A 14,933-nucleotide genomic window follows, 5' to 3' on the forward strand; every position below is an offset into this window, starting at 1 on the left:
TGCGCCTGCCTCACAGCAGGCGTAAGACTGACGCAGGCCCTTTCACATAGGGCTTGCCCCATGTGAAAGGGCGCATTGCTGGAGTTGCGTCACTATTTTGACACACTCCAGCAATGTGTCACTTTTGCGCCATACAGATAAGTCAGAAATACTGACGTATCTGTAACTCCTTGCACCATGATGCGTCCTACTGTAAATATGACGCATCATTGGTGTCGCAAGGAGGGCGCAGTGAAAAGTGACGCATCGCTGTTTTCACACAGCGATGCGTCACTTTTCATAAATGAGGCCCCATAAATCTATCTTAGAGGTTTGCTTCACGCATTTAGCACATTGCGTAGTGCAAACGTAACTTAACCCTCTTATAAATACGCCTCTAAGTTTGGACACATGAGAGAAATCTAAGTGCCCCCTGCACTTCAACAATCACTTGCTGCAGGATCTTCCTTCTGCAACGCAGTCCTGCATCATATACTCACGTATAGGGACGAGCCATTGAGCCGGGTTTGCACAGTGTAGTCACACTCATCACTGAGGGCACAAACGCAGAGAATGAAGGTCGGCTCCACCACTGCAGAGAGGTTGTTGCTGTCCACAGCAACTACCTGCAGTGTGATGGCGTCCACACTGCTTGGAGTCCAGGAAAGGATTCCATTTTCTGAAGAGAAAGAAAAGAGTCTCTGAGAGCAAATTGGGCACATTTTCCTAGACTGTGTCATGTGAGAGTTGATTGGTTTATTTTGTGAGCATTTTACCTATTTTAAGATGTTTCACACATTGATATTTTTAAGTCTCAGAAGCCAGTATATTGAATTTACTATCAAAGAGGACACAGGACATTTCAAGCAGCAAAAACTTGATCAATTCTGTTACTAAGAGGAAAGTGGTGCACATTGACCAGTGGTCTTAGGATGCCACTGTGGGAAGGTACCTAATGCTGTTCTATTTTCATTGCATGTGGAGGGGTTCAGGGATCACAGCCATGAATCATAAAACATCAAAAAGCATTCACAATAAACACAGCAAGAGTGTATGCAAGCTCTAGTCTGCTCTTCTGGCTACCCTAGGGAGAGCACCATTTTTCATCACCATTGCCACCATTATCATCAGAGGATTTTAGCTAAGTAGTTAAGAGGTCTGCGCCACCAACGCATCACTTTTGATTAAGCTCCAGGGGCACAGGCCTCTCATTTATATCTATGAGGAGACACATAGCCACCCTGTGTGGTATTGCATGGCCTCATGGAAACGGAGTAAGGCAAGGCAGAGCAAAGTGCATTCTGCTGCACACATAGACCGATGAAAACACATCCATGGATTGCTTTAGTGCGGGAAGGTGCCCATTCTTGCACAAAAACAATCCTGCCAGCGAGGCAGACACACTTGCAACATTGCGCAAAGGTGCCTGCATTTGTGCTAGGCACCAAATTGTGTGCTTGCTGAAAGGACAGGAATAGGCTTTATCTGGTAAATACAGTGCATTCCTGCCCTTTCAAATTGGCGTAGGGCAGCGCAGCAAAAAGACTTGTAGCGTTGCCCTACGCCAACAGTTTCTAAATATGCCCTACGCGTTTCGATTCAATTGAAATAATGGTAATATTGTCTTTGATGACCTAATTTTTAAATTGAATTAATACTGATCATTACATATATTTGTTTCATTGATGTAATGTCGGTCCCCAGCTCTGGAAGGAGCCTGTAACTTGGTCAGCTTCAGTTGTGACTTCGTAACCTTTTCCTTTGTTTGTTACCGCGGCGGCAATTCCGCCGCAGTGCGGCTCTTTAGCAAAGGGGGCTGAGCCGCGTCGGCCAACGGATGTGCGCAGCACTACGGAGGCAGTGCTCTCGACGGCCGTTGGCCGACGAACGCCATAAAGGGGTTAAGTGTTCATTGTTTATATTTAAATAAATAAATATTTAAAGTTGTTCTCTTTTTTTCCTCAACTGCTTCAGTATCTTTACTCAATTCTTCCTCTAGTTTTGAGGTCATAAGGGTTGTTTGTTTAGTCATATCTCCCATCATGTGCCCTCTCATTCTGGTATAGACTCTCTTTACGTTCTTCACATCCATTATGGAATCACACCTCTAAAAAGTTTGCCTTGAAGTATTACTAGGTTATGCTAAATGGAGTAAAACACCTAAAAACACTTCTAAAGCCTGCAGTCCGGTCACAAAATCAAGGCATGCTAACCCATGATATGCTTGTTTACTTTAGTGGCTGGATGGCATTTTAATACTTCTGAAATATTTCTCCAGGCAAAACTTGAAATGTGAGTAAAGGAGGAAACGAAAAGTTAGTGGATAGATTATTGTTGCAGGATGGGAAATACAAAGGAAACTTTCTGAACTCCAACCTACATTACCCTACACATGTGACCTATGTAGATAAGAACATGCACAGTACGCCATGTGTGAGACAGGTCAGTAACAAGTCTCCTTTTCCAAATAACTAAAGAAATCAGGGGCCAGATTTCCATAAATTTGGTCTTCTACATGCAAGAAGGGGCTATCCCACTGCTAAGTGATCAGATGAACTTGAAAATCCTGGTCTTCTCAATCAATAGTATTCCATGATAATAAAACATGACTCCATGAGTCAGTTGTCCCACATCATGATAACACCCATTAGTTACAAACCACTCTTCAACATGGAGCACAGTAAAAGGTTCTTACCCGTGAGGTTCAGGTCTGTGGATGTGTAGGGGGTAAATTTGACGCCACTTCCAGGAGAGCTGTACGCCACTTCTACATGTTGTCCTATGTAAGTCGTGATTGAAGAGTTCCCCGTTATAACCGGAGGGAATGTATCTGAAGCAGAGGACATTTACTCTCATGTGGCACTTTGTAGAGATCCATACAGTATAGATTTCAGAAATTATGCTGTTTTGTGGGGGTGGCTGGTTTGGAGACCAAGGAATATATGCCAAAGACATACCATGCTTCATCAACAGAACATCTTCCAAAATTATTTTTTGTCTTCCACAAACCATGTATGCACTCATGCATTTCAAGTAAATGCAATGTTTCCTCAACAAATCACAGTTCTACAATATGGAGCAGGAAATGAAGATATTGCAGGGGGCACACAGTGGGAGAAGGCTGAAAATGAGGGAGTACCAGTGGAGTGGCTCTCATTCAATAACTAATATTAGATATCAGACTGTATTCCAAGAATCTACCATAAGTGTCCATGAGTATGATAATCACTGCGGCACTGATTTGCCTTCACTTTCAAGAACAGATGAGGATGAAACTTGATCATCTCTATGGAAAGAGCAGGGTAAACATCATTTACAACGCAACTTTTACCACGCAGTGCCTTTACAACGCAACTTTTACAAGGCAAACTATTACAACGCATTGCGCTGGGGGGCGCTCTACGATAGGGAATAGGTTTAATGTACTATCCAACACCTTCCCTACTATCCACGGGGACTGGAGTTGGAATAGTAAATTAAACTATTCACTATCCAGCACCCCAAAGCGCCATGCGTTGTAAAGGTATGCGTTGTAAAACTTGCGATGTAAAGGTAGGCGTTGTAAAAGTATGCGTTGTAACGTCATACATCCAAAGAGCAGCTTTGACTGAACACATAATGTTTACACTGGGGTTGCCTTAGATCTGGGCTCGCCCTTTAGAATCTGAATCATCCCACCTAGAATTCATAGCTCAAAACTGAAGATTTCAGACAATTGCTAAAGTAGGTACATTAAGCCAGTTGGCTATGAGAAGGCAGATGAATTGGCTCTGGAATTCTGGAAAGCTGTATCTAGACATTTTCTAGCACCCAGTAGAGTAGAGTACTGCTGTCCCATACGGAGGAGGTCTGTGAATTTCCGCTAATAGTTTTCAAACCACATCTTTTGATAATTTCCAATTTATTATTGTCTTAAAATGAATTTAGGCATATTTTATTCATATATATTTTTACATTAATTTTTTTGTGAATATATTGTATTACAATATTTCATAATTAAAAAATACAGGTGAACTATGCTCATATATTTTGTAACACTAAATTATTTTGATTCATATTTTTTTACTTTTTGAAATAATTTAAGTTAACTTTATTTCCTATGGGGTTCCCTAGCTCTATTATTTTCTATTTGAGGGTGTTGCAGCACCAATGGTTGGCCATTTGAGGTGCTGAACTTAGCTACAGATTTTTAGAAGTAGCCTATGCTAGGATTTTTTTTAAATAAGCAAAAACTACTAAACTTACTCAAAAGAGTAAATTACTTGGATTTAGAAGTTACCTTGGTAAATCAAGCCCAAAATTTCCAGGTTGTAGGACCAATTGAGATAAATTCAATGCTTTGAATGGAACGATTGTAGCAATATTTTCTTGTCACTACTGAGTTCTAATACTAAAATTACTTTTGAATAAAAATCAATGTGACCAGTGCTGCTGGGCTATCAGAGAGAGGGTTTCCGTTTTGATGTAACTATGACTGTGCTCTGTGACCAAACAATCTGACCCAACAAATCAGACTGGTTTATGTGACACATTCCTTGCTCTCCCTTCAAAACTTGCCTCTAGCAGCAAAGCCCTTCGCAGTAAATGTGGGACTACTAAACAACAATAGTGTTAAGTAACAAATAAACTTAAAGCTACAAAGAAAATTAGGTAAAAATCAGAATATTTAATTGGATGTAGGGGTCAAAAGTAAAAAATAAAGTAATTGACACCCTTCCCATTTTAACGTTACACTTCAACCTTTTTCTATAGCAGTGTTTCCCAAACTTTTTAGACCCACAACAAACTTTCTCGACCCACTTAGCTCTAACGGATATGAGGCGGGCAACTTTTTAATGTAACTAACGCATCCTGTGGCACCACACTATCATTTAAAGGCAGCAGATATTCCATTTAAATAGCCACAAAATTTGATCAAATATATAGGGGCTTTTTAGCAAGAACCTCATTAAAATTATCGCTGTTTTAGCAGCAGGAAACTGCCGCTAAAACGGTGATAATGGGCTTGCTAATATGCGTTATAGAATTCCAATAGAAGCCAGGTTAGATGTCCTGCACATCTAACCTGGGGAACTATTGGAATTCTATAATGGATATTAGCAAGCCCATAATCGCCGTTTTAGCGGCAGTTTCCTGCTGCTAAAACAGCGATAATTTTAATGAGGTTCTTGCTAATATGCCCCATAGTTTTACTGATAAAGCTATATTGCATACAAATGATAATGTGTTCAAATCGGGTTTCTTTGAACATTTATCATTTGCGCATCAGCAAGTAAGGTGTTTTGATTTATTTTGAGCTTTTTAAAAACTTTGCCTCCACCACACTTTAGAATTATAAAAAAATGTACTTCAATTATTCGTATTTCCTAACTGCTGAATTTGCGTAGTTCATTGACAGCTATTTACATTTAATTTTGTGTTACAAAAAGAAACATGCAAAGTGAGAAGAGTTTGTAAACATCAATTGCAAAGTTAAAAAATAAGCAGCAATTTGTCAGAAAACCTAGCCTTGCATTTGAAACTCTATCTTTGAAGAGCAGCAAATGTGACAAGATAAATACAGAATTTATATACAGTTTGGACTTTAATGACCCACACAGGGAATATCCTCCAGAAATGTCTCTGTTTGTACCAGAAGTGTAAGCATGGAAACTGAAGGGGTGCACGTTACCAGCAAGAAAACTGCTTCCTGGCTTTTATATTCAGAGATTATCTATGTAAAGACCATTTTCTATCATCTTCAGTAACTGCACTTCTGTGGTACCATCTTTGGGCACATGCCATGCTTCATAACGTTGAAAGCTGTTATAAGCAAATAATCCAGGGGCATATTACCAAGCAATAGCGATAATTATCGCTATTGCTTGGTTAGAGACAAAAATTTATTGCTGAGCTGCTGCGATTTTTATCGCAGATAAACCTTGGTATTACCATGGTTTATCGCAAATGTGATAAAAAACGGCCGCAATGCATGAATATCGCTGAAAAGTCAGCGATATTCATGCATTACCGAGCTAATGCTCTTAGCTATGTTATCCACCTCCCATTGGATAACATGGCTAAGAACTGCTCAGGGCAGGTGTTAGCTTTTGGAGATATTCGTGCTTAGCGCGAATATCTCCAAAAGTTGGTAATAGGAGATAGCGATGTTAGCGACTGTTTCCAGTCGCTAACATCTTGGCACGCCCACTTTGCATGTCATTAGTGATAAATATCACTGACATGCAAAGTGGGGCCCAAGAAGGTCACTATCTCCTACTAGCTGTCGCTAACTGGTGTTAGCGACAGCTAGGTAATAGGGAGATCATTTTATCTCCGCTTTCCTGGCTTTTAAAGCCAAAAAAGCAGAGATAAACCCCCTTGATAATATGCCCCCCAGTTTCCAAAAAGTAAACATAGAGCCATTAACTCATTAATTTTTTATATTTCATACATGAATGCCATATGTGAGGGCTCCAAGTCTGCATCCATGGGCCACTATATGGCAAGTAACTCCTTAAGGCCCAGACATTTTCAAATTATGTGCAGCTGGAGGTACGTTATCCTGTATATATAGTTTCCTTGCACCCACTTCTGAATTAAACCTCTGATTCCCAACCTATTGTCTGCTCTTTAATCCAAGCTCCCGCTTTGCCCAATGACATTTGATAATAAAAGTGAATATCCAATACATTTGCACATGTAGTTTTGTTGGGCCAGCACTGGTCAAAAACTCTGAGGATGTAGAAGACCAAAGAGTAGTGGTAGTACCTGGGAAAAGGCCCAGGTATTCCTGATTCTGAGAACTGATGCCATTGCCAATTTCATGAAATTGCCCTTTCCTCACACATAAACTAGCCTATAGGTAGATGACTCCACCATAGTCACATGGGTACTTGAGATCCAATTCCCATTTGGAAAACTTCCACCTCCCTAAAGCATCCCTACAGCCCCACCTGGTGCAGAAGAACCATGACTTTAGTTGCATACTTACTTAGTGTTTGGTTTGTGTACTCATAGGTAGTGGCGATGAGATGCGTTTGCGCACCGATTGCAGGATTTCCAGTGGTTAGGGTATCGTAGATGCATTCGATATTGCCACCACAAGCGGAAGACACTGCAGCATACTCGGAGGCGTTCGCTGCCTTCAGGTCTTCCAAAAATACTGGGGTGAAGGTGCTTCTGCTCTGTGGTGTGGTTGGCACAGCAGAGGAAAAGAGGCTGGTCCCAGTGACTTGCCCTGTAAAAGCAAGAGTGGAGATAAAACGTCAGATAGTTTGTAGTGAAATCTACCCTTTTAACTGATTTTTTTAAAGCTATGTGCCAGTCCCCTGTAGTCCCAAGTGAGTGCAATGGGGCAGGAGTTAGGACCAGTGGCATGCATGTGCCACAGCAATGACATTTGTAGTTAAGCACAGGCTCCGTCTCATCAATGCCGTGCATTGCTTAAGCAAAACTCTTACTAGACACAAGAATATCCATGAACTGTACTCTGGGCCTCAAAAAGGTGTGCAGGTGGAAGCCACAGTTAGCGCCAGGAAAACCATCATGCACGCCCTGGTCACAAGTCATCTGGACTACAAGAAGACCCTCTATGTCAGGATCATCATAAAACCTCACCAGAAGGCTGCAGACCATTCAGAACTCGGTGGCTAGAATCACTTTCAACCACCCACGCCGCACTCACATCACACCACACCCCAAGGAGCTCCACCGACTCCCCATTCACAAACAATCACAATTCAAAGTCTTCAGCTGCACTTTCAAGTCACTACATAACAATGGTCCAGCATATCGAAATGCATCTGCGTTCACAAACCTTCCAGACACCTCTGCTTGTTGGGACTCCTATTCGCGCAAAGCCCACACACACGGAAAACCAGATCGGGCTGTTGAGCCTTGTCCTATTTTGCACCTACAGTATGGAATGAGCTGCCCCTACACATACGAGCCTTCTCCTCACTTCTTGAACTCCTCAAGAAGCTGAGGACCTGGCTTTCTGAGTATTCCCACTAGGCCGTAGGTGTGCCTAGTCTCACACCTGCTGAGTGCCAGGGTACCTTTCTGGGTAATAGTGCGCTCTACAAGTCTGCATAACATAACATAACATAACCTAATATAACTGGAGCCCAAAGTTACATCATGTTACAGCGTGCTTTAAGTACATATGAAGGATGTCTTAGTCTCTTACAGTATTGAAGGTGATGAATAAGAGGTATTTAATGAATAATATTGGAGGCAGTTAATAAGATATCCCCCTCTTTGTCCTTTGGCCCAGCCACCAACTCTCTCTCTCCTGTCCTTACTTTTCTCTTTCTGTCCCTATCCTCATAATCATTAGCTTTAATCTACACTTGTCCCATACTCTGTCTCTGCTTCTTCTGCAGACATTAGAATCCCTGCTCACCTTGCAAGCATACAGCTTCAACTTTACTATAATAGTAATTTGTAAAGGAGAAGGGCTCTTTCAAAAGAGAAAACCTTCTGCAAAGGCACAAGTGTGGTATGCTCAATGTTGACCATCTGTAGCCTTGTGTTACAAAAACAAAGCTATACACTAAATGCATACTCTAATGTGTACACCTAGGAGCATACCTTAGCTAAGGGAACATTAATGACCATTGGGACCAATGGGGACATTGGTTTCTGGGGCCACGGCGATTACACAGGCCAGCAATGTGTCTTCAGTCCTCATTTAATTTTTATTTATTTATTTATTTGAAAGGTTTTATGTAGCGCTACTGGACCCAAGAGTATCAGAGCGCTTTACAAGGTAGGTAAACATATCAAGACAAAATTAACAGTGTGCAGTTTACTCACATAGGATAAGACATAGCATTCAAATGAGAGACGGAGGCAAAGAAACAGAGAGATCATTAAGGGGACGAGGAATGTTGAAATTTAAGAGAGAGATAGGAGTGTAGAGAGGGGGAGATAAAATATGAAAAGTGGGAGAGGGGGAGGGTCGAGGGGAGAACAAGAAAAAAAAAGAATGAACAGAGTTAGCTTCAGTGACATTAGGTACCCCAATATTTGTTGAGAAGAAGTACTGTGAGTCTTTTTTTGAAGAGAGGGTAGGAGGGGTTGCTGCGAAGATCCTTGGGGAGAGTGTTCCAAATCATAGGAGCAATACCAGAGAATGCACAAGATTGGGTCTTTTTACATTTAAGTCTAGGAGGGATTAGGACAAGGGAGTTAGTGCTCCTCAGGGACCTGGAGCACCCTGCTTTTTGTAGTTTGTCAGAAAGGTAAGAGGGGGTGTTTTGGCGAAGAGCTTTGTGAGTGATACATGCAATCTTGTAAGTGGATCTTCCTTCTATTGGGAGCCAATTGAGATTTTTGAGTACAGGAGAAATGTGGTCAAATCTTTTACAGTCAGAGGTAAGTCTGGCAGCTAGGTTGAGAACAGATTTAATCGGTGCAAGGTGGACTTTAAGGGTGCCAGCAAGTGTGGCGTTACCATAGTCAATTCTGGAAAGGACAAGCGATTGGACAACTATTTTGAAGTCATCAGCTGGAATAAAAGGTTTAATTATTTTGAGGTGGTGAAGAGTGAAGAGAGCACCTTAAGCTGCATTTTTAAAGTGGGGGATGAGATTAAGATTCTGATCGATGCTGATGCTTTGATATCATTGATCGAGAGTTGAATAGGAAGGGAATTGTTTTTTAGGAGTGAAAAGGATGATTTCAGTTTTTTTAGGATTCAGTTTGAGATGATTAAGATGGAACCAAGCTTGGACTTTATTCAGGGTATCATTGAGGTGAAGGATGTCATTGTGGGATTTGATCTTGTAGTATAGTTGGGTATCGTCAGCATAGAGGTGGTAACTGATTTTAGCTTGTTTGAGCATGAGGGTGAGTGGTTCCATGAATAGGTTGAATAGGGTTGGGGAAAGGATAGAACCTTGTGGGACGCCAAGTGAGACAGGTTGAGGTTTGGAGAGGCAATGACTGAGCTTAATATGTTGGGTTCTATTTTGAATGAACGAGAAGAACCATTTGAGTACAGTGCCCTCAAAACCAAAGCGATCTTTGAGAGTATTAAGAAGGGTGGGATGGTGGACAGTATCAAATGCAGCCGAGAGGTCAAGGAGGATTAATAGTGAGGATTCACCTTTGTCTAGAGAGCGATGAATGTCATCTATAATATTGAGCATAGCAGTTTCAGTACTGCATCCCTTTCTAAAACCAGATTGAAAAACGTCAAGGAGAGTGAAGGAGACGATATGGTTATCTAATTGGGACAGGACACATTTTTCAAGGGCTTTAGAGAGGAAGGGAAGGTTTGAGATAGGGCGTAGATTGTTAAGGTCATTAGGGTCAGCGGAGGTGTTTTTGAGTGTGGGGGAGATTTGACCTAACTCAAGGGAGGCAGGAACACAGCCAGTGGAAAAAGAGGAGTTGATGATATTGGTCCATATTGGGGCAATGATGTATTTGAGTTCTTGAACCAAATGGGCGGGAAGAGGATCTTTGGTATGAGAGGATGGTTTGAGTTTAGAAATGATGTTCATGATAGTGGTTACTGATACTGGACATAATTCACTCCAGGAAGCATTGTTTTTAGCAAGGTCGCCCATAAGAGTGGAGTCAGGTTGGGGGAGAGCAGGGAGGGGTTGAGAGGGATCGTGATACGGAGGAAAAGAGGAGAAAAGTGTAGTGGGAATGTTTGGGGGGGTGTTGGCTGAGGGGAGATTGGAGTGAGAGAGGGGGGAAGAGAAGGATAGTTTGATCGTGTTGACTTTATTCGAAAAGAAGCTGGCGATTTCTTCGCATCTTTCCACAGTGGCTAATATTTTAGGAACACTATAAGGTAACATAACAACACAAAGTAGCATCTCAACCACAAGATGTCTTACATAGAGCAATAGTATGCAGGTGGAATGTGGTTAAAATCAGGAAGCAGAAACGTGCATGTGATAGAGAGGAGTGGAAAATATGCAATTCCTAATTCTCTAGACGCCACAACATTTTTGTTTTCATCACATATATTTGTATAATGCAGATATTTACAATTTGAGATATAAATAGTCAAGGTGATATACCCAAGGGATTTGTATGTCAGGATATCAAATACGGAAAGATCCTCTGACCCAGATATTGAATCCTACATATCGTTTATAAAAATATTGGTCCATTGGGTGTAGATTTTCTGTGCTCCAATTTTGTCGATGATCTTTTGGCCACAATATTTAAGATTGCTGATATTCTGTCAATAATATTAATTAAGGTACCATACTGGGCAAGATTACATGACTTATTGTTAGATAAAAAGTCTGGATTACTAATCACCAGACCAATCCTCATTAATATTGTATGCGAGATAAAAGGAGATACAGAATGAATGGCAAACAGGCAGAGTAATGCGAGATCCGAATTTGTGTCGGGTATTCTACTGAATATCGACCCTAAGAACTTCGACATACAAGAAGATTGTAGACAGAATATCGAGGGATAAAATATCGAAAGGTAAGTGCATACAGGGAAGCACATATTTACTATCCCTAAGTTCAACAATGTACACTGAAGATATTTATATCACCAAGGTATGCACATACGGAGGTAGCTGTGAAAATGTATTCTTACTTACTAGTCGATATTTTGGATTCAATATTTTGGTCTCAATATTTGCATGCCTCGATATTCTAGATACGATATTCGGGGGGCGACCCATATATGGCTGCACCTGCCAGTCAAGAAGTGCAGTGGGTTAATGGTGCTTTGACTGGCACACTCTGCAGTTTAAGCCTAAGTCTTGCTTCCATACAAAGGGAAGCAGCGGCATAACTGCCCAAATGAGTGATTTGGACATTATTAGCAAATGCAATGGAGGCTCTTTTATTTTTTCTGAACCAGATGAGTGCCTGGTCCTTTTCAGTTCATGCCCCACAAACCTAGAACTTAATATAGGCTGTTTTCATGAATACCTGGCGAGGAGCTTACTTTAGATTGGAAACAGTTTTGCATTTAGATGTTATATCAAGTGTCAGCGCTAGTAGGCCTTAGGGAGACTGAAGAGCTAAGTAAAATGCACACAACTGGAACTGTACTGGACGAAGGGGAAAACTTGAGGTATGAGGCTATATCTGAACCTCTGGAGCCATGTCAGAACATGTGATTTACCAGAGGACTTGAGGCCATAAGCAATCACTGCAGGCTGCTTCTGACTATGTGAGTACTAGGCTATATCTGAACCTCTGGGGCCTTACCAGAACATGCCATATAAATGAAGACATGAAACCATGAACAATCACTGCAGGCTGAATATATGAGGTTAAACGCGAACGTACAAGGCTATACCTCAACATATTAGACAGTGCATGAGTAAAGATGCTGTACTTTACTGTGAGAACAATTGAGGTATGGTTCACCAGATTACACATGACTATAGCTTGTATCTACTTTTTGTTATTTTATTGATCTGAGATATTTCTTCAGTGAAATCTTTGCTGTGAAATGGTTAGGGTCAAAGGTCATGCAAAGTCCCTTACTGTGATTTGACTGAGTGAGTGACATGCAATGCTGAATCAATGTCCTTGATTTAGGGTTTGCAGTACTTCCAAAGCTATAATGATTGTTTCAGGCTGGGTAAAATATTGAGCGACCCCTGCAGCACAGATAGAGCATGGCAAATCTCCCACATTCCCACTTGTGACAGAACTAAGCACTGAGATGTAAGGCAGGGAGACCACCAAAATAGGAATTTCCTAAAAACAATTAGGGCCAGAAGTCTTCTAGTCTGAAGGACTGATGTTGAGGTGAGAAGGTTATCATAGTGCACTTTTCTATCTCTATAAAACCACTATAAACAATCTATGTTTCACAGGGAGCATTTCATGAGTGTGAGAAACAAATGGATGGAAGCAGCCAAGGTGTGCCCTATTTCTTGTAATTTTAATATTATTATCAACACTTTTAAAGCGCAACTAAAACCCAACGGGTACCCTGGTGCTGTGATACGAATGTCTAGCTTAGACATAGATATGAGTGGAGCGCAGTTACCAGAAAGATTAGCATGATGGCAGAGGACAAACTCAAGGATAAAGCCAGTATGTTTACAAGGCCTCACACCACCTCTTGAGTAAACATTCTTGGAGTCAATCTTTTAGAGGAACTTGATGGTTCTCATGCACAACATGGAAACACCTACAACACTGGATCTAAACAAAGACAACACACTTCCAAACACATACCTTACAAGGTGTAGCATGCTACCCATCTAGGCCAAGTCCTTCAGCATCCCACATGTGAGAAGTAAGCAATACAATACAATGCAATTCAACTAAAGCAATCGTGGTGCGCAATGTCTTATGTATGTACTGTCTTTGCTTGACCATAGTGCTGCATGAGAACCCAGGAGCAACGAGTTCACAGAGAATTTGAGCTGTAGAATAGAGTTACACAGCAGCAAGGTAGAGGGTTGAGGTGATAGAAGGAGCACTCCTGCACATCTGCAACCAGTCACAGGCCTCACACCAACCCCATCATTCTACTTTGCAAATTTCTCATGCTAGAGGTATGGACTCACACGTCATTCCGTAGCGGAATACTTCCTTTTCCGTGCTGCTAATGGAGATCGTTGTCCCATTTGGCATTGTAAAATCATCAGAGGTGTCAGAGTTCCACACTCCTGAAAGACAAGGTGAATACATCAGCATCTGTGGGTACCAGCATTGAAATATTCCATCACTTATTATAGGCTATACTACAATATATAACATAGGTACCTAGACCTAGATTTTAATAAGTCAACAACAGGCCTCTAGGGTCATCTCAATCCATGACCCTCAGTACAGATTTTCTCCATGATCCCCAGTACAGATTTTCTCCCCTGTTAAACTCCATGAGCTCATTTTGGACTTTTCCTTTTGTTTTGTTTTTTAATTGATTGGCAAGTTTGTCAACCTTGTCCAGGCCGGCATTCCAAGGTAGTCTTCCCTTTAGTCTTAAGACAATGCTTCTCCAATCCAATCTACTCTTTCCTTATAACACTACCCTATGTGAACACTTCTGGTTTAGGTTTATCACCCCGCTAAACTTTTTCTGGTGTTGGCAATAGTCTTGTTAAAAGTGCAGTTCTGTCCTCACCCAGTAGGCCACTGGTTCTGTTGATGAACTGGGTGGGGAGGCTCAAAATTGCATTCAGAATTCCAAGAGAAGTGGAAACTGATACAGACAGCTCCCCGTCAAATGTCGCCGTGACAGAGTTGCTCCCTTTGATCAAAAAGATCCCTGTGTTGTTGTATATGTCTGCATCCATGTCTAGACAGAAAGAGAGAAATACAATAACTGTAGTTTTCAATACAAAATATCTTCATTTGATTTAGAAATACATACACTAGTCAACAAGTCGAGTCAAATCCTGCACCTGAATGGATAAAAATAATCATAAAAGAGTTTACCTACACATCATAACAGCTTGTTTCATTGATGATATGGATATCAAGCCTACAAGCTCATTCCAGCTGGGAAACATCCATCACAACGCAACTTTTACGACGCACTACCATTACAATGCAGGATTTACAACGCAAGTCATTACAATGACTTGCGCTGGAGGGCGCTGTAGGATAGGGAATAGTTTAATTTACTATCCAAAACCTTCCCTACTATCCACGGGGACTGGAGTTGGAATAGTAAATTAAACTATTCCACTATTCCGCGCCCCCCAACGCAAGTCGTTGTAACGACTTGCGTTGTAAAACCTACGTTGTAAAGGCATGCGTAGTAAAAGCATGCGTTGTGATGACATACATCCTTCCAGCCCTATTCAAGTCCAAAGACTGAGTCCCATCTTTGTAGTTGACCATATCACATGGTCTGGCACCTTCGAATGTTCATACGGAAGACCACTCAGCTTAGGAACATCTCCGCTCTGTAGTGCATCTTGCTTCAACATGGCACCACAGACTCTAAAACCTTTCACCCATGCTCCTGAGATGGTTGTGGCCTCCCCAGTGTCCCAAACACAACTG

General features: G+C 41.4%; 2 long non-coding RNA genes across 2 annotated transcripts; both read right to left on the reverse strand.

Moving 5' to 3' along the window:
* Positions 1-490: 490 nt before the first annotated feature.
* Positions 491-7,076, reverse strand: LOC144792234 (uncharacterized). Its single transcript, XR_013602522.1, has 3 exons — positions 6,953-7,076; positions 2,675-2,809; positions 491-658 (listed from the first exon to the last, which is right to left on the reverse strand). It is a non-coding gene; the product is annotated as an uncharacterized LOC144792234 (long non-coding RNA).
* Positions 7,075-14,195, reverse strand: LOC144792233 (uncharacterized). The gene is made up of 3 exons (XR_013602521.1): positions 14,047-14,195; positions 13,487-13,588; positions 7,075-7,198 (listed from the first exon to the last, which is right to left on the reverse strand). It is a non-coding gene; the product is annotated as an uncharacterized LOC144792233 (long non-coding RNA).
* Between the last annotated feature and the right edge of the window lie 738 nt (positions 14,196-14,933).

Source organism: Lissotriton helveticus, chromosome 11, assembly GCF_964261635.1.
Source record: "Lissotriton helveticus chromosome 11, aLisHel1.1, whole genome shotgun sequence".
NCBI classification, from domain to species: Eukaryota; Metazoa; Chordata; class Amphibia; order Caudata; family Salamandridae; genus Lissotriton; species Lissotriton helveticus.